The sequence below is a fragment of the Haemaphysalis longicornis genome, unplaced genomic scaffold (genome assembly GCF_048455015.1).
Source record: "Haemaphysalis longicornis isolate Haplotype H1 unplaced genomic scaffold, Haemaphysalis longicornis Haplotype H1 scaffold_17, whole genome shotgun sequence".
Classification (NCBI taxonomy): domain Eukaryota; kingdom Metazoa; phylum Arthropoda; class Arachnida; order Ixodida; family Ixodidae; genus Haemaphysalis; species Haemaphysalis longicornis.
The window spans coordinates 1,765,757-1,788,537 of NW_027526276.1; positions in this window are offsets into that span (position 1 = coordinate 1,765,757).

Genomic DNA, 22,781 nt, shown 5'->3' on the forward strand with positions numbered 1-22,781 from the left:
AAGGTGAACTCAATATAGAAAACATCGGCGGAAAACAAAAAAGTTAACTTACAAAAAAAAAAACAGCACGTACCCGCGGGAACTCGAACTCGTGACTCGCAAAACATCTGCGGTGAAATCCGAGCGCCCCAGACCGCTAGGCCACGGAGCGGGACGCGAATGCGTTGCTAATATAGGGTATATATTGTACAACCGGTTTACACTTTTATTTAGTTTTGGCATTTCAAGCCGCTTAGGTGACTATTTGTTGTACTGCGATCGTGCAGTAAGCGTCGCCCGAGTTGCCACAGTAGCTCACGTCTAGCAATTGCATTTCGTAGACGGAAAAGCGTTCGCAGATGCGTAGTCGTGCTGCTGACCGCTGTGCTTGTTCGCCCAGCGCAAAAAAGTGCTTCCCGCGCCCTAGTTTTACGCTGTACGGTAAAAATATCAGTTGATTTTATTTGCTTAGTACCTATATTGACTTCGCTGACTCTTCTCCCGCCTTCAAGAGGCCTTATATTTTCCTACTGGCGTACCAGTCAGCGAAGCGTCGCATGTGCAGCGCTTGTGTGAAGCGACCTTGACTTGGAGCTAGATACAGCGTACAAACAAACCAAGTAAAGAAAGGCACATTCTTCCATTCACAAACGTGTCCTGGCTTCGTTTCAACTAAGCGAACGAATTGCGACCAAGCAATTTTTTTTTAACCTCCTTGATTGCGACGACCCGCCGGCGGCCGGCGGACGAAACGCTGGGCCGACTGATTCTGTCGGCCGGGGAGCCGTGCAGTAGCGCAGCCGTGGCGCAGCCAATTGCCAGCTCATCCCCTTCTGACGTCACACGAAAACGCCACAGAAAATGGGCGAGCGTAAAGAGAGAAGGACAGCGTTTTCGAATTAGTTTTTCTACTAAATAAAATCGCGTAAACGCGCCTAGAGTGGTCGAAACATGGCCTGGGGACTCCGGACTACAATTTGCGCTAGTAATCCCGCAATGTTTACATATCACTTCAGTGTCCCTTTAATAAAGTTTTCTCCTCCTTCCCTTGCTAGGTGTCTCTCCACTGCCGCCCTGCCGAGGAGCCGGATATCGCTGTGAACAGGGACTTCGACCGCTTCTGCAGGCGTCACTCGAAGCACTTCACAGATGACTCTTTCAGAAACACCGCTAGTGGGCGCAGGATTCCAACCGATATGGCTTCTGTACCTCCAGTGTTCGCAGCCTCAAAGCTCTTAGAGGAGTGCTGACAGCAAATTTTTGTGTTACGTTTTTTCCGCTGCTATGGGTGCCTACCAGTCCAATAATCATAGAATGGCACGTTTGAGGGTCGATCGAAGCGTAAACAATAATTTACGGCGTCCTTTATTAGTGTCAGTGTCGGTTTCGACAACACGAACGCCGATAGGCCTCCATGACAGGGGGGCGCCCCTGACCTCACCATTCTTGTCACATCGCTGAAGGTGTGGACCATAGAGATGTCTCCGAGCGCACGCGTGCGCCCAGACCGGCCGAGGTGTCATCCCCACGCGCCCAGGCAGCATGAGGTCAGTCGCAAAACCATGACGTGATACGCACGGCGACGCAACGCGCGCCAACCACAGCCACTGGGTCGGCAGTTTGGGGCAATGAGCAGCATGGTGACCTGGTCTGGGCTTTCTCGTACGAGCAATGAATAAAATGGACTGAAAACATTCTATATTGAAGGGTTTCTGTAAGAACTTGCTGGGAGATATCTTCTGATAAAAAGGAACCATTTTACGCAGTTTTGTAGGCTTTCAAATTTCGTGTCACTGGTTTGATTGATTGTAGGGTTTAACGCGCCGACGCAACACAGGCGATGAGGTGCTCGGTAGTGCACGGCTCCGGATTAATTTTGACCACCTGGGGATCTTTAACGTGCGCCGAAATCTCGAACACACGGGCGTTTTTCCTCTCCGCCTCCATCAGAAAAGCAGCCGTCGCGGCCGGAAATCGAACCCACGTCCTCGGGCTCAGCAGCACAACGGCTTAGCCACTAAGCTACCACGCCGGGTAAATTTCGTGGCACTACTCATCGCCCGAAAGATTCGCCGCCGGGGCCTCTTTTTTTTAATCCGTTTTAGTACGTGTCTGCGAAGTCGCTCGGAGATTTGGGGAACACAGAAACGTCCTCAGACCATTCGCCGGCCGTTGCTTTGCTCTTAAACCTGAAAATAAGACGATTTCCAAACTGTGACGGCAGTGCAGGCAGGTACCGGGCAGGCACGTTCAACTTTTCCTGGTCATGGCTCATGAACCTGCTGAAAAGTTAGGTCTGGCTGTAAAAAAACAACATTACTATACAAGGTTCATCAAGTGTGTTTTGTTATTATAAAATTGAGGCCCTAAAACGTTTAACTTGTCAGTGATTACGAAGATACTTCATGCACAATGAACAAGAACGAATGTTCTCTTTTTTGTTGAGTTTGGCTGCGAGACAGAAGAGAAGCCATATGGCCAGCTAAGCCAAGTGGACGAGGAACGTCGCTAGCGCCAATTGCGTCGCCCACGGTGGCCCGCGAATGCAGCGAGAGATTTCCCTCTAGTATATATTAGTACGAAACTATATGGGCGCGTAGGGTAGTTTTAGACTCGGATTGGGATGCGGAAGTTACAATGGAATAAATCGTGCAGAAAGTTTCATTTTCGTTTTGGACTTACATGAACGTATTTCCTTACGCGGGCCGGGTGTTCGAAGAAGCATTCAACAATACGTTTCTCCTTGAAAAGCATGCTGCGCGCGCGATGACGCGGCCCTGAGTGGAATGTTTTATAACCAGTTGCCAATTGGGTGGGTTATGAAATCATTGCCGACACAGCGAGAACGAAAACACAAATGACGGCCCCGTGTACGGCGAAGTTGTCTGCGAATTAGGAGTTCCGGCGCTGCCCATTGGGCAGAGCAATGTATTTTCGAACGCCGGCAGACCAGCAGTACCGGCGGCTGATATGAACGCTGCTAAATGATCGAATGTCCCTAATTCAGGTTAGAATAAGTTCTCCAAAAAGTAGTCTGTTTTTTTTGGAGCAGAAAATTATTGTTAATATTAAAAACTACAAGCGTCGAAACTTTTACGAAGCGTTTTTACAGAAGTCCGCGTCCCGGTGTAGTTGGCGGCAAATGCCAAAAAAACTCCGCAAACCTCCTCGATTGCGCGTTTGCCTTCTATTTAAACGTGCCGTTTTATTTCCCAAAAAACCTGTTTTAAATGCGGAGCATCTCTTAGGCTCGCCTGGTCCTGCGTCGTTGATGGCGGCGCCGTCCACACGCTCACTGCGCATGCGCAACTCTCCTCCTTACACCCACAGCTCCGCGATACTACACTATAAAAAAAAAGAAATAGTTAGCGGCGCCCGGTTTCGATCCCACGATTCTCTGGCCGCAACGGGAGGTACGCGGTGCTCTTCCCACTACGCTACAAATCTGGGACAGGAGCAAGTGCTACGAACGCGCCTTATGTCCTTGAGGGATTCAAACTACGTCAAGAAGCTACTGATACAACGAAGGCACGCGAAGCTGAACGTCAAAGGAAACGACGAACTGAAAACTTTAGAGGGGGATGCTGAATTTCCCGTGGGAAAGCTGTGGCGGGAAGCGCCACCCGCCTTGCTGCTCAACCAGCCCCGTCTTCAGCGCCTCTGATGCTGATTGTCGCAGGATGGCCCTAGGGATTGGCCAACCAAAGAATTCATCACGAGATTGGTTCGCGTTCAACCACCGTCGTCATCTTCCCGTAGGGGAACCGCCGAAGAAGAAGAAGAACGAGAAGACAAAGCTGCGAAGAGGAGGGCGTGTACATTGCTCTCAGCCGGTGCACCAATGTCAACAACCTTTACCTCACCAAAGCTGACGGAGACTACCGATTCTACCACAGAGACAACATCGACCAGAACATGATGGACTAGTTTCGGCGCCTCGAGAACCACCGCCTACTCACCGTAACACAAACAGAACTTGCCTGCCTTTGCCACCGGTGTGGACCCGGACGCGGAATTCCCTCTGGCGCTAGTAAAAACCAGATAACTCAACATAACGGCAACACAATAGAACCACACGGAACCGCCACGATGCTTCGCATCGTCATCAGGGTTCCCCACGGGAAGATGGTGTAATCTTTTTGGTCACTAACGTTATTGTTTGCCATGTAATTTGTAAACGGCGAACCGCGCAATAAGAGTTTCGTTGACAAAAAAGACAATTTGTGCAGCTTTTGGCCCGTTTCGATCCCACACAATCCGGTTCCAGGACTACAGATAATTCCCATCGAAGCGTGAGCGCCGTCTCAGTACAGTGCCTAGAATACGTATATTCTAGGCGCTATTATCTCGGAGTTCGCGTTGACAGTAGCGCCAGTTTCCCGCCAATTAAGTGCGAATGCACTTTATAAGCGACCCTGAATTGCGTTGACCGCCGTCCGTCCACATAGCAACAGCTGCGGGTGCGCGCGCTCCTCGTCTTCCTTGGCAACGGGGGGAGATGGGCGCGCGCTGCCTGGCCGCAGACATGGCACATACCCACGTGGGGGATTGGCCAGGAATCTCCTCGTCTTCCTTGGCAACGGGGGGAGATGGGCGCGCGCTGCCTGGCCGCTGACATGGCACATACCCACGTGGGTGATTGGCCAGGAATCGGGCGTGAGAAGGGCTAATGCACCCGCTTAAAGGAGTACTGACACGAAATTTCAAAGCTGAAAACGTGGAGCTAACTGGCGAATGCCAACACAGTTCAACATAACTCCCCCTCATAGCATCACCCGTGCATTCGCACTTCCCCATGCTCCCCTTCGGGGAAATGCGGGTGAATTGTTTTATGATTGTATGAAACTCTATGCGTGGCGTCGTTTACTGGCTTCGGTTCCCTCCAGGTAGATGGCGGCACATCGGCATAAACGTGAATTCCCCGCTCAGCGGTAGCGTGTGTGCACGCGTGATGAGCCTGTAACGAGCTACGCGGATGCATTGGACTGGTATCGGAGCGCACGCCGCTCTATGCCGGGCCCGCACCCGCTGCTCTCGCGGGAACAGGCGGTGCTCTATAGACAGTTGCAAACGAACTCTGTGCTCACGCCGGCGCTCGCGCGCTACATGTGCCCCGACGTCTACGACAGCGAAAAGTGCAGTGTGTGTAAGAGTACTACTGCTACGCTGACTCACGTGTTGTGGGATTGTGAACTAAATCCAGAAGAGGCGGCTGCCTACCCAGACAGGCTGCCGAAGGACATTGCTAGAGCCGTGTTAGCACAGGACTCAGTGCAACAGTTACAGGGGGTCCAGCGGATCGAGGCAGCTCTCGCTCGCCAAACGCGCAGGGATGCATCCGAAGCGATCCAGGGGCTGAAGCCTCGCGGAGAGCGTTGGATTCCCCGACGTAAGCGACGGGACACGACTTGATGACTGCATAGTCAGGCAGGAATAGGGTCCTGCGTGGCACCCTGCTACCTCCGCCGGAGAATTCAATAAAGTTCACTTCTCTCTCTCTCTCCAGCAGAAACCTCAAACCGGCGGGATGCACCGCGCCATTAACGATCCGGCCTTCATTGATAAAATCAACCCAGGTGCGCTCCGAAGCAGTGCCTGGTTTGGCTGGGAAGTTTGTTGTCGCCCGCGATATTTTAATTCCCCTGGGAATGAGGATGGCACTGGAGTTGTCTAAATATTTTAAAGACTTCGTTAAATCACCCACTGCTACCCTCGTTGAGTTATGGTCAACGGCATTGGCCCACATTTTGATATCGTCACCAAGGGGCATGACATGTATTTGTTCTACCGCGATCCCTTCACAAATCAACTTCGTCAAAGAAAATCTAAAAAAAAAGAATGGTAGATAAAATCCCTCAGCCTCACTCCTCTCCAATGGGTGAAGGAAATGGTATCGCGGAAGCTGGAGTGGACCTGATATCCACCCGCTGCACTGGAGCAGTGGCTAAGGCATTGTGCTGCTGAGCTTAAGAACAGGCGCCGCAAGAGACTGATTCCGCCTTCTCCCGGCTCTCCGCTCGTCCGGGGCGTCACAGAATGGCACGGAAAACACGCTTCCGCCATTTGATCACTGATACAGCTAGGAAACATTCCTCAGGGATATCTGTAGCACGGCTCCACCGGCAAGCTGCGGCAAACTGTTAGGCGTATACGTACGACTTATGTAAAAGCTTCTCACGACGTCTAAACGTTTTCTGCTGCTGCCTATATGAACAGGCTGGATCTCAGGTTGAGCAACTCTGGTTAACACAAAATTCTGGCACATTGAAAACAGATAGGAAGAAAGCCGCCCGGCTTTGAGCACGGGCTACAAAACTCTTATTGTAGAGCTTTGTGTAGAGTTTTGTAGAGTTTCGTAGAGGCTCGGCCACTGTCAAGGCCAAGACACGCTTCGCCAATTTCCTGCCTATTGGAGGTGTGGTGCTAATTGAAGACCGGGGCCAAACAACGTTTAGTAAAAACTGCCATATTTGAGAAAACATGCCCAAAACGCGATGGAGCGACAGGGTCTTGACTCCTTCAGACAGCGGTCGTAGGTCGCTTGTACCGCTGACATCGGGGGCAACTTGCAACGTTGCGCTCTGTCCCCTGACCCATCTTCAGTCAGTAGAAGCGTTGGTATGCACGGTGAAGCGTTCGCGCAAGTCCTATGTGTACGGCAGGGGCGTCACAATGTATGGCGTAAGGAACTGAATAGCAAAGACATTGGGGAACAACAAGTAGTAGTCTCGAGCCGTTGGACGATAGTTCTTGTAGAGAAAGCCATCGTTAATGCAGAACAGGCTCCTTGCCCGACAGTCACACGCACATTCGAAAAGCGGTAGAAAGTTGTCATCCCGTCCTTGCTAGCTCTTCAACCTCTGGGGTCGTGGAGCTCAGCCGTTAAGGCAGCAAGATAGTCGTGAAGGTTCTCAAACCGCCATCCGTTGTCTGCATTGGTAGTCGCGAATGACAGTATGAGTCGGAATGGTTGCAGGTGCTTTTGTATGTTAGCTTAACATCCTACTCGTTAAGCCACAAGGCCCACCTTGCAAGCCGGTAGGAGGGATCGCGAAGGTTGACAAGCCAGCACAGTGAGTGGTGGTCAGTAACAATGGGGAAACTGTGACTGTATACATAATATCGAAAGCTTTGCGCGGCAAAATCTGCTGGTAGGCACTCTTCTTTTGTCACGGTTTAGTCACGTCCGGCTTTGCTAAGCGAACGACTGACATTAGCAATTACGCGTTGACGGCCATTGTGAATTAGAATGAGAGACAGCTGGGCGAGTTGGAAGCGGTTCATATTCAAAAGTTTAACTACACGAAAGACAAATACAAGGAAGGACACAGACCTGCGCTCGTCTGTGTCCTTTCTTGTATTTGTCTTTCGCGCAGAACTTTTCAATATGGGCCATTATGAAGCTGAACAACCGCGGCCCCAATTCCCACTACGCTGGTGTCCACGTGAACTCCGGTCGGAGCCAAGCGATCAAAATTAGAAAGGAGTGGCCCCGAAGTAAACACAAAGTTCAGTTGCCGAAACGCTTCGTCGCATTCAGGAGTCCAGGTTAAGGGGACGTCTTATTTTAGCAGGTGGGTTAAAGATGACGCGACGTCGTCAAATTGTGGCGCAAAGCGTCGAAAATGCGGACACAGGACTAGATGAATTCTCAATCCCTCAACATAAAGGGGTTGTGTAAAACGGGGTACCGCTGTTCTCTTGCTACAGTGTGGAGGGAGGCCATCTTTGTCAACCAAGAGACCTATATAGTAGACGGCCTTGCGCTTGCCGAAACATTTCTTTGAATTCAATACGGGACCCGCGTTGTGGACGCACTTAAAGGGACCCTGCAAAACTCAGAGCAGCGCAAGTAGATCTGCGCAACGTTTAGATTACACTGCCAGGAATACCTGAGCCAAATATTACCCGTGCACGTGAAACGGTGAGCGCGCAAATCGCTGTGAAAGACACGGAAAAACCGACCGTACTCTCTTCAGCTCTCCTCATTATGCACCCCTCGCATCGCCTATACGGCGTCATTCCGGCCATGGCTGTCCGATCGGCTGTCACTGGTCAACTTCGGGGCTAATTTCTCCCATTTCCTGTGATGATTCACTGCCGTCGCCGCTGCTTGCGACCCTCTTGTATGCCTGAACCTCTAGGCACAGTTTTGCCGTTTCTTTTGTGTTTTCAGTGCGCGCGGAGTTTGAGTGATAAGCTCAATACTTCTCTTTCAATCAGACCACTCGACAACAAACGTTTATTGCTTCAAAGCACGACCAACTATACTCTTGAAAGACACCCTACCAGCACGAGCGCGCACTTGCGAGCAGATAGCCATGCCTGCTTTTCTGGTGCACCTATCCGAAATAGACCCCTCCACGTTTAGGGGAAAAGGGGAATCGAAGGCCGCGGAGAAGACGCGGCGAGCCGCTCCCCTCTCCGGGAGAGAGCGCGCAGCTGTCGTCGCGTTGTCCGCTGTTGAGTTGAGAGGGAACATTTATGCGCGATTTTTCATCGCGTGTAGGTTTGGTGATAGTGGTCGGATTTTCATTATTCGTGCGGGAGGAGTCTGCTGGGACGATGAACTTTACCTTAAAATACATTCCGAGTAGTCGACGGTAAGTGTTGCAAGGTGCCTTTAAGCACAACAGCTACGCATAATTGTGCTCGGCGAATGCGCGGCCGAAAATGACGAAGTCATCCAAATAACACATGTGCACGTCCCACTTTAGTCACCGCAAAACCGTGTCCATAATGCCTTCGAAGGGAACAGGTACATAAATAAGCCGCAGGGCGTAACATTCGTTGCAGATGACACACAACCGTTTTTGGTGACGGCATTCAGACGGTGATAGTCGATTCCGAATGGCCAGTAGCACCCTTTTTTTTTTCACGGGAATGACGGGGGCTGCCCAACGGTTACACGACTCCTCAATCGCACCTTGCTTCAACATTTCGCTGACTTGGTCACTGATTACTGCGCGCTCTGAAAGAGGCACTCGATAAGCTTTCTTTGTCCTTTCCTCTCGCTCTTCCGAGGATAAAGGCGGTGGGTATTCGCTCAAGTGAAACTGAATTTTCTTGCACCAATCGAGGGCATTTTATTGGAACCTTTCATTACTCATATACTTCTTGGTACGCCGCCACAAGCGGCAGAATAGGGCTGGAGGGCTTTTTGTATTTTGGGGAAAACATGTTTACGGACACGTATTGTGTAGTGTATATCGTAAACGTTAACAGCCATGTATTTTTAGGCAAAAGAATACTGCATTGCATTTTTTGTATTAAACGTTTGCTGAAACTCGCCTAGTAGTTTCTTGTTGCGAAAAATAGTTATAAGTATTAGATTTGTTTCCAAACTTAGTGGTGATGATGTCGATGGTTGGACGGCATACCGTCTGGTCAGGTAGCATATTACAAAACAAGAAACACAGGTCACTGGCCAATTCAAAAATAAATTGACGTTTCGGGAGCGCTACGGCTCCCTTGTTCACAGGTCACTGACCAATTCAAAAACAAATTTACGTTTCGGGAGCGCTGCGGCTCTCTTGTTCACAACAAGGGAGCCGTAGCGCTCCCGAAACGTCAATTTGTTTTTGAATTGGTCAGTGACTGGTGTTTCTTGTTTTGCAAATTTAGTGGTAGGGAATCTTTTTGCTATCAAACTTTTCATTTAAACGCCTACACGGGTGGCACCGCGCCAGAGTGGGGGAAGAACAAATAGACTAAAACATTAAGGTTCAAATTTCCCAGGATACGGTATGAACTTTAAAAACCAAGGGAAAAAATGGCGACCCTTTAATTCGTTATTAGCAGAAAAACAAAGCAGTCAGTCAGCATGATCGTCTCAGTAAACCCCGCCCTATGACGGGATGAGAAGGGCTTCGATGTCTTATGTACGGCAAAGTTCTGCTTCAGCTAAGTTGAGAGCACCATTCAAGAGCTTACACGCGGTTGATGCGGACATCCGCAATACGGTGTTACGAAGTTTCCCTGTCACCGCTGGCAACCATTATTTATTTCAGGGAAGGCGACCCAGCACCGGGCACCGCCGCCTCTGCCATGGGAGGAAGCGGGGTGGTAAGCTGCCAGTGAAGGTTGCTGCCTTGGTGACGACAACAAGAAGCCGAAGGCAAACTTGAGTCGTTTAGTGCATGGCCAAAGATGAGCCGAAGCGATACAGGAATAATGTCGTTACGGGAGCAGGACTGGACCAGAGTGACAGAATTGATCTCGTGCTTCAAAAGGAATACTCTTCTACGCTCGGTGCCGTGCGTATTTATGCCCAAAATGCTAAGGGTCCGCAAAATGCAAAGCTTTTGCGGACGCCACGAACATGGCATAGACCCACACAACGCTCTCTCCAGAGTTTGTGAGGGGTCGGTAGGAGCATCGCAAGCTCAGTATGAGGGAGGGGGGAGAGCAGATCTTGACTTCGGCGGAAGCGTCCTTCGGGCAAGGCACTGCAACCTGCGTTTGCAGCTGCCGAAGTTTGAATCACGCCAACAGCGTGGCGCCCGCGATCCGACCATTCCCAGCCACGTTGACACTTGTCCGAGGCCACTGTATTACAAAACGGGACACTCCGCAAAGTTTTTCAGGAAGCACGAACATTGTAGGGGCGCGCAGAATCGTAAAAACATCTCCGCCGGGGTCCTAGATCCCAATGGGTACGGGTCTTCAACCGTCGTCTGGAGGGATGCTTGCGCACACAAGTTTTCGACAGATACTCGACTCGAGGCCTGAGATGTACGACACTGTGCTGGAGCTTCACCGGTCTGGTCACTGAACGAATAGTGATTCCTACAAACATCCCTGGCTTTGTCAGGCAAGCTACAGAACAACACAAGACACAATCGCATCACCGGCAGGTGCGAAAACAATTCAGCCCTAAAGCTCTACCGGGATTTTAGTTGCGGCAAAAATACACGATTAACTAACTATACTAAAAATTTTTCCCAGCAGTACTTAACCGGGCACACGAACTTGAAAGGTGGCATTTCTCGTGATTTCAAATGTCCCAGCCAAACAAAGTAATCGTAAACGGCGAATCAGGCTTCAGGAAAAACAATGCAAACGAGAAAGCCAGGCGCCTGCAGGAAACGTCTCGCGCTGAGAGCTGCAATTCGAGCTCTCGGCATTGCATCGAGCCTTGTCCTTTTTTCATCGCGCTTTGCGTGCGCCCGTTCTCTCCATGCTGCTGCGACCGCGTCAGAGAACAACGGTTTTTCTTTTCCGTGGCGTATCCGAGCACGCGTAGAGAGCTGCCGTAATTTCCACCGCGTGAGCATGACGGGCGCTTCCATTCTGGGCCGCTCCGAGGTTCGTTGAGACTAGGTGCAAAGCCTGCGTAAGGCGCTACAACTTGGTAGGCGCGGACTGGATCCCTTGTCGCACGTGTGCCCGAAACGTTTGCCTCCATGGTCACCCGTCGCCCTTTCGGCGACCCCGTCAGTAAGAGTGTTTTCGTTCGCTTTTCCCGCTCACACGACTACACTAGGTCCGTGCTGCCCTGTCTTGAAAAGCGGTTGAGCTTCATACGACACGGGAATAGCTACGACCTCTGTGTGCCATGGCTCGACATCGGGTAGCTGAGCTAGTGACGGAACGCTTACGACTCGCTCAGTCGCGTCACCTTCGTTACGCTTAGCTGCCCAGTGGAAAAACGTTTAGTGTCCCCACTTTTATCTCTGCAACAGCGTCGCGCGATTCTGAATTCTTCATGGATTCGTGTTGCCTCCTTTCGCTAGCATCACCGTTTACGCTTTCCTGCGGAAAGTCGTTAGTGGTCGACCTGAATTGTACGAATTGGGCTCGACAGGCATTTTCAAGGCCTGCCGTGAACCTGAACCGTACACTGACACATCTGCGCTCAATGTAGAGGCCTCAGTCTCAGTGGACACACACTGCCCTCTGTCGTGAGCCCCCGGAAATGCACTATGCTCACTATCTTTCACAGTCTGTTTGTTCACCCCAAATGTGGCGACATCTTTGCTTGAGCCTTTCTCAGTGAGCACAGTTATTCTTTTCGCGGCAGGGCTTCGAAAATATAACCATCGTCGCGTAACAGCTAATCGGACCTGTTAAGAATAGGTGCGTGTATTTTGAAAGAAGACTGATCGGTAGGCGCACGTTCAGCGCTCCTGCGGCCCGTTTCACCCACACACTCTCCCGTCAGCTGGTCCGGTTCGACGTACGAAGGGTGGGCCATGTCTACCGTCGCCGTTGAGTTACGAACAACTTGGCATGGTTCAGCGTTGACCGCGAGCTTACGTACGTGTGACTCCAGAAACTTCCGGCTGTGAAAGCCATGAAAGAAACCCGTGAAAGACGAGTTTGCTTTTCTTGGGATTCGCAGCTAAGTGCCTGTCTCGCCACAGTTGTAACATGCAGCCTGTTTGCGCGCATCGAAAAGCTTTCTTTCGGCGCTGCTTCTCAGCATCTGCACCCTTCTCGTGTTCCCTGCCCGTCTCACTATCCGAGAAAACAACTTTTGCGGTGTCCACAATCTTCCTGCGTATCTCTGCCTTTTGGCCCTTACTTATCAGGCCTCGGCCTGAACTCGTTTTGGCCTTCTTTCAGGTACTGCGCACCTTGACGTGCGATGAACTCGTCAGGTAACTGAGCTACACGATCAGCAGTATTTATGACCTGCCGGTCTTTTCCCATAGTCTCACGTTTTTTTTGGTAGTCGGCGGTAAAACCTTTCTAGACCGAAGCACTCAACTGCCTTGTCATGCTCTCTGAAAGATTTGCCTCTTTGAGCCACTCTTTCATGTTAGCACTCAACTTATAGGTGAACCCCGAATATGACTAAACGGCAGCTCTCTCAGCTTCGCGTAACTTCTGGCGAAACGCATCTGTCGACAGCAGTGTTGCGGAATGGGCATCCCCATTCCATTCCAATTGCATTATTAAGAATAAAAACAAGTCGTGATTCCATTTCTTTCAATTCCTCGGAATGACAAAACTTAGTCCATTCCCAATCCTGGAATGGACAGGAAGTTTAATTCTATTCCTTTAATTCCTCGACGTAAAAACGGTCTCGTACGTGGTGCAGTAGTTAGGTACCAGGGAACGCAAAATGAATTAGACGTTATCCTACTCGTTGAAATCTACAAAAGCACGCAGAAAATGTCACTTGTCACTGAAGTGGTACCGGCTTGGTGACATATCTCATGCAGAATAACCGCCCTTCTCATTGAAAAAGGGGCAGGCTCACAAGTGCCCCTTTTTGCATAATAAGTAGCGGGAGTACCGCTACTTATTATAGTTCTTGCGGGTTAGTTTGTTGTAATAGTTTGATCTTGCTCGACGCGAGATGAAGCGGCTATTACGTTCATGTCTCATGTTTCCGTTTTGTTGCACAGCCTGTAGTGCTCTATTTGCTATCTGCTTCGCGTACCGCCAGACCAGCGCCATTAGTATACTGTGGCTAACTCACAGGCATGTCACAGGTGCCTAACTCATATTTACACACACTCGAAATGCTAACTTGAATGATTCAAGTGAATGTAGAGAATTGAGCAGTAATCTTCTGTGCCATCGCGAGAGACGACAGGGAAGTGTTATGAAACACTATTAACAGTTTTTCCATTCACCGTTTGAAAGTCGCCATCGCTTCTACGTTGACCTCCATTCCGCTTCTTTATTCCCCTGGCGTAATCCCTGAATCCATATAGCCTCAGCCCAATCCATTCAATACAGGACATTACTTATTACCCGGTAATTTTTCTGCTCGTGCAAAGGTATGCCCTAAGCCATTACTGGACGTTTTGTACCCGACTTTAGCGCTCGATGGTTTTTCCACTTAACGCAACAACTTGGACAAATGAATAATCGGGCTTGTTGATAGAGCTGCTATATTACTTAGGCAAAAGCACTTCGGTCAGCTGTTCTAAAGATCGTTTACGCGCCAAAACGTTTAGAGTGACGGAATGATATCGTGATGGTAGATTTGGCCACATAAAGATGTGTGGTCAGGCAGTCTGTTTCTACGAACGAGCGACCTATATCATCAGGACCTTATCAAAACTTTGTAATGAGGCCTTCCTACCTGAGTAGGCGCGAGGCCCCAGTTTTCAAGCTTGCGAGGAAGGCTTCAGTATTTCAGGCGCAAAGGCCACGTGCGCAAACCATTAGGTTTGTTACGAGGGCAGCAGAGGTCCGTAGGTTCAAATGGCAGGAAAGCACGGTGTCGCACTGCTTTCAGATGTCAAAGCACTTGCAAACAAGGGCGCCGCTGGAGACAAAACTTTCATAAACAAACGCCCTTGGGCAGCTGTCTTCTGCATTGTCGTATATAATTTCTAATGTAATCATACATGGCAGCTTCCCATTACTGTAGCAGAGCATGGTGGTAGAAAGCTCAGTAGCACATCCGAAGCACGCTTCACACATTTATGGTGGGAGCCGGACACATGGGTCCTCACCCACAAATTTCTCTTTGCTTCGTTGGTTTCGTCTTTAGTCTACCTCATGGCGTATAAGGTGCGGCCGCTAAGCGGTGAGCACCGGCATCGTGAACGCTTGAACGTTATACGCCGATGCCGTTTCTGGAGCCTCGGGCTCCATAAAACTCCGAACAACTTGGCAAGCACACTAGAGCGCACAGACAGACAACAAACTACACGTAATAAAACCACACTTGGGAATATGCACTACTGACTCACACAAGAGGCACATTGAAGTTGACCCGCCGCGGTGGCTCAGTGGCTAAGGCGTTGCGCTGCTGAGCACAAGGTCGCGGGTTCGATTCCCGGCCGCGGCGGCCGCTTTTCAGATGGAGGCGAAAAACAAAAACGCCCATGTGTACGAGATTTCGGCGAAGGTAAAGAACCCCAGGTGGCCAAAATTAATCCGGAGCCCTCCACTCCGGCACGCCTCATCGCCTACGTTGCGTCAGCGCGTTATACCCTACAATCAAATCAAATCACATGGAAGTTACCTTAGCTAGATTACGGATAGGCCATACACATACAACGCACTCGCACCTGCTCACGGGATCTTCAAGACCCTTGTGTAACAGGTGTGGGGAGGCCCTATCCGTAGTTCACATGCTCATTCAATGCAAGGCACTCGACCCAACACGACACAAACACTTCAGAGAACTCTACAGACAACATATTCCCCTACAACCATCGTTCCTTCTGGGTTACGATGCCATGGTTTCTTTGAAACGCGTGCTTAATTTTTTGTCAGATGTTAAGATTTTAAACCTCATTTCCTATCACGCATGATCAAATCTGGCTCTGTAAACCAGCCATCATCATTATCATTATTTGATTTTACTATGTCCGGTTTACACGTTTTTATGCCTACCTTTTTTGTGGGAATCATCTCTCTTCATTAAATAACTTCTCTGGCGCGCGTTGGCCTTGCGCAATCAAACACTAACATTCCTCATCATAATCGAGCCTCGGGGTCCCGCTGCAATGTACAGGCAGACGGTCGACAGGTCGGCGCCGTGTTCTGACGAGATGCCTACCAGGTCGGCTTACAAGCCACAACGCTCTGCATAGCTCCCCGGGTATTGAGAGTGTGCGGAGAACGCCAATGAAGTCTCGTTGTTTATTGTTTCATGCGCGGACGCTTTACATATGGCCTCGGCACACGGCGCCTGCCACTGAGATTCCCGTCTGCTGTCAGCGCCACTCACAGTTGGGCAGACACAGCTATGCCTCAAATATCCTGCCAAAGCACGAAGAACTGACCTAACGACGCTACCGGCTAGACGTGATGATTCACAGCCAAAAGGTTGAAAACCTTTATTCATTTGTTTCTAGGCATTTTGTTGAGAGCAGCTGGCAGTCCACGGGATGGACGGACATCGTCCCAGCGACTAAGAGCTCCCTGTTGCATCAGCAATAGCTACTGCAACCTGCAAAGGTAAAGTAAATCGTTTGGAAGCCAGACGTGGAGGAGGTAAATTTGCTTACAATGTATCAGGATAGTTTTTTACTGGCCAATTAGTATACGTCCTGTGACTTCACGCTTCTTTTTCAGTTACCGGAGCGATGTAATAAAAATGAATGTTTGTGCCTTATGGGCACGCAGAAAAGAGGTAAAAAATGAGAATTCAGCGAATCTGGCTCAACAATCAGTTTCATGCGGTATGTATTTCAGATGAGGGATAAATTCTCTGACAGCGTTGCACAAAATTGTCAAAGGCACCCAGCAACATAAAACAACAAATATGAAAGAACTGCTGCTCCAGAAATAACTAACGTCGAATACTTTTTCTGGCCCAGCTTCAACTCGTGTTTCAGAGCCCGTTTCTTTTCCCGCCAACCTAACTGCCTGCATGGGAGCCACCTTGGGCAACAAAACACCTGTTTGTACTGTAAAAAAAGGGAACAATGAAAGAAAAAAGGGTGTATCGGGGCTAAGCGAAACTCTGAAACACACTGCAGAATTTGCAGTTGAATATATATAATGCACCCCTAGGCTACTGAAGTAGCCGAAGGCACCAGTTCTGGTAACACCATGGTAAGAAAATCGCCATTCCATTCCAATTCCATTCCAGCAAAAGGGGCCTAATTTCACTCCCATTCCATTCCTCAAATAATTTTCGTCATTCTATTCCCATTCCATTCCGGCATCTCTAGGAGGAGGAATGAATCCGGAATCATTTCAATTCCGGAGTGATAACTCCGCAATACTGGTGGACAGCCAGTTTTTACGCAGGCGCGTGGAATTGACTTTCTCGTAGAGTTCTGCCTCCTCTTTTGGATGCTTCACTTGGCAGGAGCGTAGCAGCGTCTGTAGCCATGTGTCTCGGCTATACTAGTCCTTCTCGCACTTACGCTCAAAATTTACCGAAAAAAAAACGATGTCTTCTCCTACCTTGTAGGGTCACATTAGGTCCCTCATTCGCTACGTAGGTCGCTCAGTCACCGCATGCAGAACGCAGCTGTCGCTCTCACTCCTAGGTCGAGACGCCTCGACCTCTAGACGCTTTATTTCCAGCTCACGGTGTCGCATTCTTTCCTCCTGCTCGAGCAGGAGTTTCTCATGTGCTCGCTTCTCATGTGTTCACGTTGCTGCTTCTCCAGCAACCTTGCGGCCTTGCTTTTCCCACTGGCGCTCAGGCTCTGCAGTCTGACGTTTACCGGTCTCCCTGTCGTTGACCTGCTCAATGCATTCCAACAGCCCGTCATTGTCAGCCCCAATAGCGAGTATAGCCTGTATCACCTCTGTTTTTCTCAGCGCGTCCGAAACACCCAAGCGCAAATCTTTTGCAGTGTAAACAAGCACCCTTCTTTCCAGCGCCACCACATAATTTCATTGGCTAATCTTGTCTGAAGGATTGGAATCACTCGGAATAAAAAATTTGTTGCTGCTCGGAGAAGTTTAGTGCGCAAACGTTATTAAATGAATTGTCAGCTTAGCAGCTCGAAGTGCTGAAGGAAATTTTGAGGAACTAGACCGGCGCCGTGGCTCTGCTGAGAACATCCGTTTAATCCTGTCTTCTTTACTCGCTAATGATGATGATCTGCCCGTTGGCAAACGATCTTCCTTTTCGCAACATCCTCCCGCCAGCGACAGTGATGCATCTACGAATAAAAAAAACTTGACGAAAAAAAACATGCCAGAAAAATACAATTCTAGTCAGTTCAGTAGCCTGGTTCGAATTTGTCTCGCCGTTCGGTCAGCGTTCGTCAGCAGCTTAATTTTCCATCGGTGCCTTGACGTCTAGTGCTGCTTTCTAAAGATAGACTTCTTTAGGATGGGCGTTTAAGTTACCGAAGCACTCTGTTGTGTTGTAGGGAAGAAAGTTCGGGCCCTCGCCTTGTCTCTCGCATCGTCTTTGTCGGGATCGCACTCGTCTCGACCGAACCTCCCGTGTCTGAAAACGTCTTGTAAATGTGGAGGAACTAGTTGCCCTCCGCCTGACGGAATTTGGTCGTAGCTTAGGCGAATGTCCACATACTCGGCGTCTCATGTTTAATTTGGCAGTCCTTTTCTGTTTCTAGGCTTGTCCCGAAGTCTTCGCCTCTTGCGCCGGTTCATGTCGGTGTTTATAGCATCAGTGTTCGTGATAAGATGCATTGAACCAAGGGGGTTCTGATGATCGGAAACGGCCTCAAGAGGTTGTGCTAACAGTTCTTCACTCTGTACTAAATCTATCCGTGACCACAGCGTAGCATTTGGGGAAGTTCTCACGTCGACTACTGGCAGTGGGATGGCTTCCGCCGTTGTCATATTCCTTATGTTTAATGGGTCTGCGCACTCAGATACCTTATTACGGGCAGCTGTAGAGGTGACCAACGAGCTCCATGGTGTTAGGACGGGTGGGACTTGATTGGTTGCCGAGGGTCTCCTGAAAGATTGTTTTTCGTGACATGGTGCGTGGTTATCTCTTTCCGGATCAAGCTCATCTTGGATAACTTGTCATTAAGCAGCCACCACGCGCCGAAAATCATGTATAGGTATTTGTCAGATTCTTCGTAATCGTTTTCGTAATCTTCTGCATCTAGGAGATCTCGTATCTGTCTGTCAACATCATTTATGTCGTCCAGCACTTCGGCAAGAGATTCGAGTAGGATTTTAAGCGTACTTATTCTCGGTGTCGGTGATTCCACAAGGTTGTCTGTTATTCTGACGAATTCGGTTATCTTGGCACGGAGAGTGTCCCTCAGCTATTTCAGTTCACGCACGCCCTCCCTGTGCTCAGTAGGTTGAATGTCCACAGGGAGGGTGTTCTGGATACTGTGCTGCTGCTGGACACTTCCGGGTCCCCAGTGGTCGGTGCTGTGCGTCGAGCAGCCAGCCATGCGGGGCGCCGTTCGAGGGCAAGGCCCACGGGATCAGGACATCAAACGGTTTCCCTGCCTCGCGTGCCTCGAAGTCGCTGTGCGCCGTCATCTGGTGTCCACCAGGCCGTTCCTCCCGGGTTTCACGGCATTAAACATGTTGAGGAACTAGAGCCGCGCCATGGCTGTGCTGAGAACACCCGTTTAATCCTCTCTTCTTTACTCGCTCATGGTGATGATCTGCCCGTTTACAATCCATCTTCTTGTACAGGAAACAAGCAATGGAACAGGAAACAAGCAAACGGATATATACGTTGTGGAGTGAGCCTCAGCTTAATTGTTTCTGAATAATACAGAAAGGAAAGTCTGTGTTCATCATTGCTGTCGAGCACTATGCGACCAGCACCTAAGTTTATGGTTTTAAAGCCGGGGTGGGCTTCTTTGTTTTTCCGAAATTGCCTGAATGCCATTTTTGTCTGCACGTGAATTTTATGACTTAGTCTGTACAATACAGCGTACACAGACGTGCTGAAAAGTAGCGTGAAAAGAGAACCAAGTTGAAAGTCTCCGCTGACCCGCCAAACTTCCACAGCTGTGTATATGTCGTCTGGTTCTTCATGACTTCATGTAATACTCCCTTCTCGATAGAACCCGGTGCTAGAGGGCTCATCAATCCCATTTCTGCAGCAGAACCGCTAAGTACCTGGTTTTTGCGACTCCGAAAAAAGCGTTAATTTGCAATCAATTGTAACGACTGAAGCCATGGACATGCGGCATGAAACAAAAATCTAAACTGATTTGAAAAACTGTCGACAACAAAACACAGGACTATATTCCGAGACATAGGCTTTATATCTATAATACTACCGTTCTCCCCCCCCCCCCAATTAAAACAATAATATTATGTGAAGCTCTATTGCCTTTGCAAGAACTTTAAAATGTTGAACATTGCCAAGTTATGTTACATGACGAGGTGGCGAAAGTTTGCTCCTTGGCTGTAATTGTTGCAGCCGCGAAATCTCTGTTGTTTTTTTATCTTTTTAGAGCCTATAAATAAGACATGCCTTTAGGAATAAATCAATGCAAGAAGTATGTTATGTCAGTCGCTTTATGAAATTCAAACACGAACAAAAGTTCGGTGGATTTAATTTAGGGTACCTTAATTGAAAGTCCCTTAGAGCTTTGTAGCTGCGTGCATATGGCACAAAGCCTTCAAGCCAATCGACAGCTTCTTGCATGCCGTTTAGCTAAAACGGCTGAAAAAAGTTACAGCATCTTCCCGTGGAGAACCGTGATGAGGATGCGAAGCATCATGAGGGTTTCGTGTGGTTTCATTGTGTTGCCGTTATGTTGAGTGATCTGGTGTTTAATAGCGCCAGAGAGAATTCCGCGTCCGTGTCCACACCGGTGGTAAAGACACGCAAGTACTGTTGTGTCACGGTGAGCAGGCTGTGGTTGTCGAGGCGGCGAAACTTAACCATTATATTCATGTCGATGTTGTCCCTGTGGTAGAATCTGTAGTCTCCGTCAGCGTTGGTGAGATAAAGGTTGTTGACTTTGGTGCACCGGCTGAGAGCAACGTACACGCCCTCCTCTTCGCAGCTTTGTCTTCTCCTTCTTCTTCTTCAGCGGTTCCCATACGAGAAGATGACGACGGTGGTTGAATGCGAAGCTATCTCGTGATGGATTCTTTGGTTGGCCAATCCCTAGGGGCATCCTGCCACAACCATCACCAGAGGCGCTGCGGACGGGGCATGGACGCGGGACATCCCCCCGAGCAAGGGATCCTTCGCATCTAAATAAAATCGCTCCAATCCACTCTCTGAAGGTGTTTGGAAAGCGAAGCTATAAAGGATATGCACAACAATTACCCATGCCACCTCACTTGCATTAAAACACGTGGCTCTACAAACCGGGAACAAGAGATTCCGCCAGCCATTACCTGGGGATCCATGGGGCGGCGCCCCGGACGCAGCAGCGTCAGCCACGGCTAGGCTAGAGCGGTGGATGTCGCCGCTCTATACTGGCCATGCACCGGCTAAACGAAAACGGAGAGGAGCATCTTTGGAAGGGTGAGACAGTGGAACCTAGCCATTCTGATGTGCTAGCTTGAGGCAGCACCACAGTGCGAAACAAGCGCAGACAAGGAAACAATGCGCAATGTGAGCTTAGTGATTCCCATTTATACAGATTTAAACTCATTAGCTTATTAACAAATCAACAGTTGGAATAGTCCATGAAACGTGCACGTTAGATTACAGCCATAACGCCAATGGACGCAAAATATTTCTAGGCACACGCTACATTGAGGCGTCGACGTGATGGTACAAGTGCTTAATAGGCGTCTAGCATAGATACTGTGAATATAGCGCTGCGTCGACGTTACTGAACACTCGTGATATTTAAGTACGCAACGTGCCACAACCGTTTACTATAAACGCGGCTTTTACTCTCGTAGACGGTGCATTTTTTTTAGAATCACTTTCCTACCTTTGCAATATTGTGTTCCGCACATAGATAAACACTTAAGCCAGGCGTACCTTTAGACAGAGCTTGATAATGGCAACTATAGGAAAAGTCGTGCTACTGCCCCACATTCTTGTTGCAAATCAAGACGAGTGTATAGGTCGAAAAAACACACTGTTTTTGGACCTATACAACCGCGTTTATGGGTAAGCGTCGAAGCAGTGCGATCGGTGAATCCTCCTGCGCGGAAAGATCTGGAGGTTGAAATACAAAGAAAATGGAACTATTTTCACTAATTCTTACGGCGCTATTTAAGACTCACAAACGCGTTAATACCAATCAAGGCTTCTCATTATATTTCAGCGCAGTTTGCGGGTAAAATTGCTCAGTTTGCAGGTTGTCTTGGAGATGTTATAAAGGGAAAAACAATAAAAAATGTGTAAACAAACGAAGTTACCAAAATTCTTTGTTAACAAAAACTATACAAGTACACATTTGAATTACAGTTTATTCAAAAACCGTGGCTCGCAAATGGTTAAAATTTGCCCTTTGTTTTAGCGATTTCTAATTTTTATTTTTGTTATAAATTAATTACATCTATTTGACAAAAAAAAAGTTTTTTACTGATGACCAGGACAAACAATTTCACATAGCTGCAGTGGGTAGTATTTCTTTTTATTCTAGCATAAATCGAGATATATATATATATATGAGGCTTACCACTGGTGTATTTGTTACATTTAGGGTGCACCCAACCTAGTTTTTCCTGTATTCTTTCCATTTTATTACCGGCAAGAACAATGACCACAATCATTTCTTCTTGCTGCTTTTTGTGCAATTTTAAGCCAAACAGTTTTTTTCTAAATTCTAGACATCTGCGACCACATATTGAAGCATTTAAAGGCGCTATTTATTTGGCCAATTTGGAGAAGCCTAATTTCTAAACACTATCTTGATGAGAGGAATATCTTAATACTGCTGTATATGCAGGTGAAAAGTGAGACCTTCGTTAACCTCACATTACACCTGGTCGCGGTTAGTATATTATCTTGAGAAGGGGAAGATACTGCGGTTGTAGTAGCTTGTACCTCCTTCCAATTTCAAAACATCGGTTTCGGTCTTGAGCAGCGTATTCCTTTGGTGTCGTCGGTCATTTGATGGCAAGGGGGAGCGCAACATGTGTACACCTCCTCATGTCTTCTTGCCCCCGTCTCCAGGAATGTTTTATGAACAATGCTCCATGCCTAAAGGTGACTGTACTCGCACACCTAATTACTTCCAGGTTCAATGCCCACTGCAGGAACATGCGCAAAAGTGCGAAAAAAAACAAAAGGCGTAAAGTGTGACTATGTGATCACGTTAGCGTAACTTACACAACTGTCATTCTATACAGGGATATGTGCCTAGCTTGTGAGCTCCTCGCACACTCATTAGTATACGACGGCAACCTGACCTTTAAAGGAACCATGCAGATAAAATACAAGTTTGCTTTACTTGAAAGATGTCGTATTTTATAGTGCCCAGGTGCTTGTTCGGCAGGAAACGATACACTATTCAATGAGAAATAATAAATTTAGATTACAATTTTATTCTCCG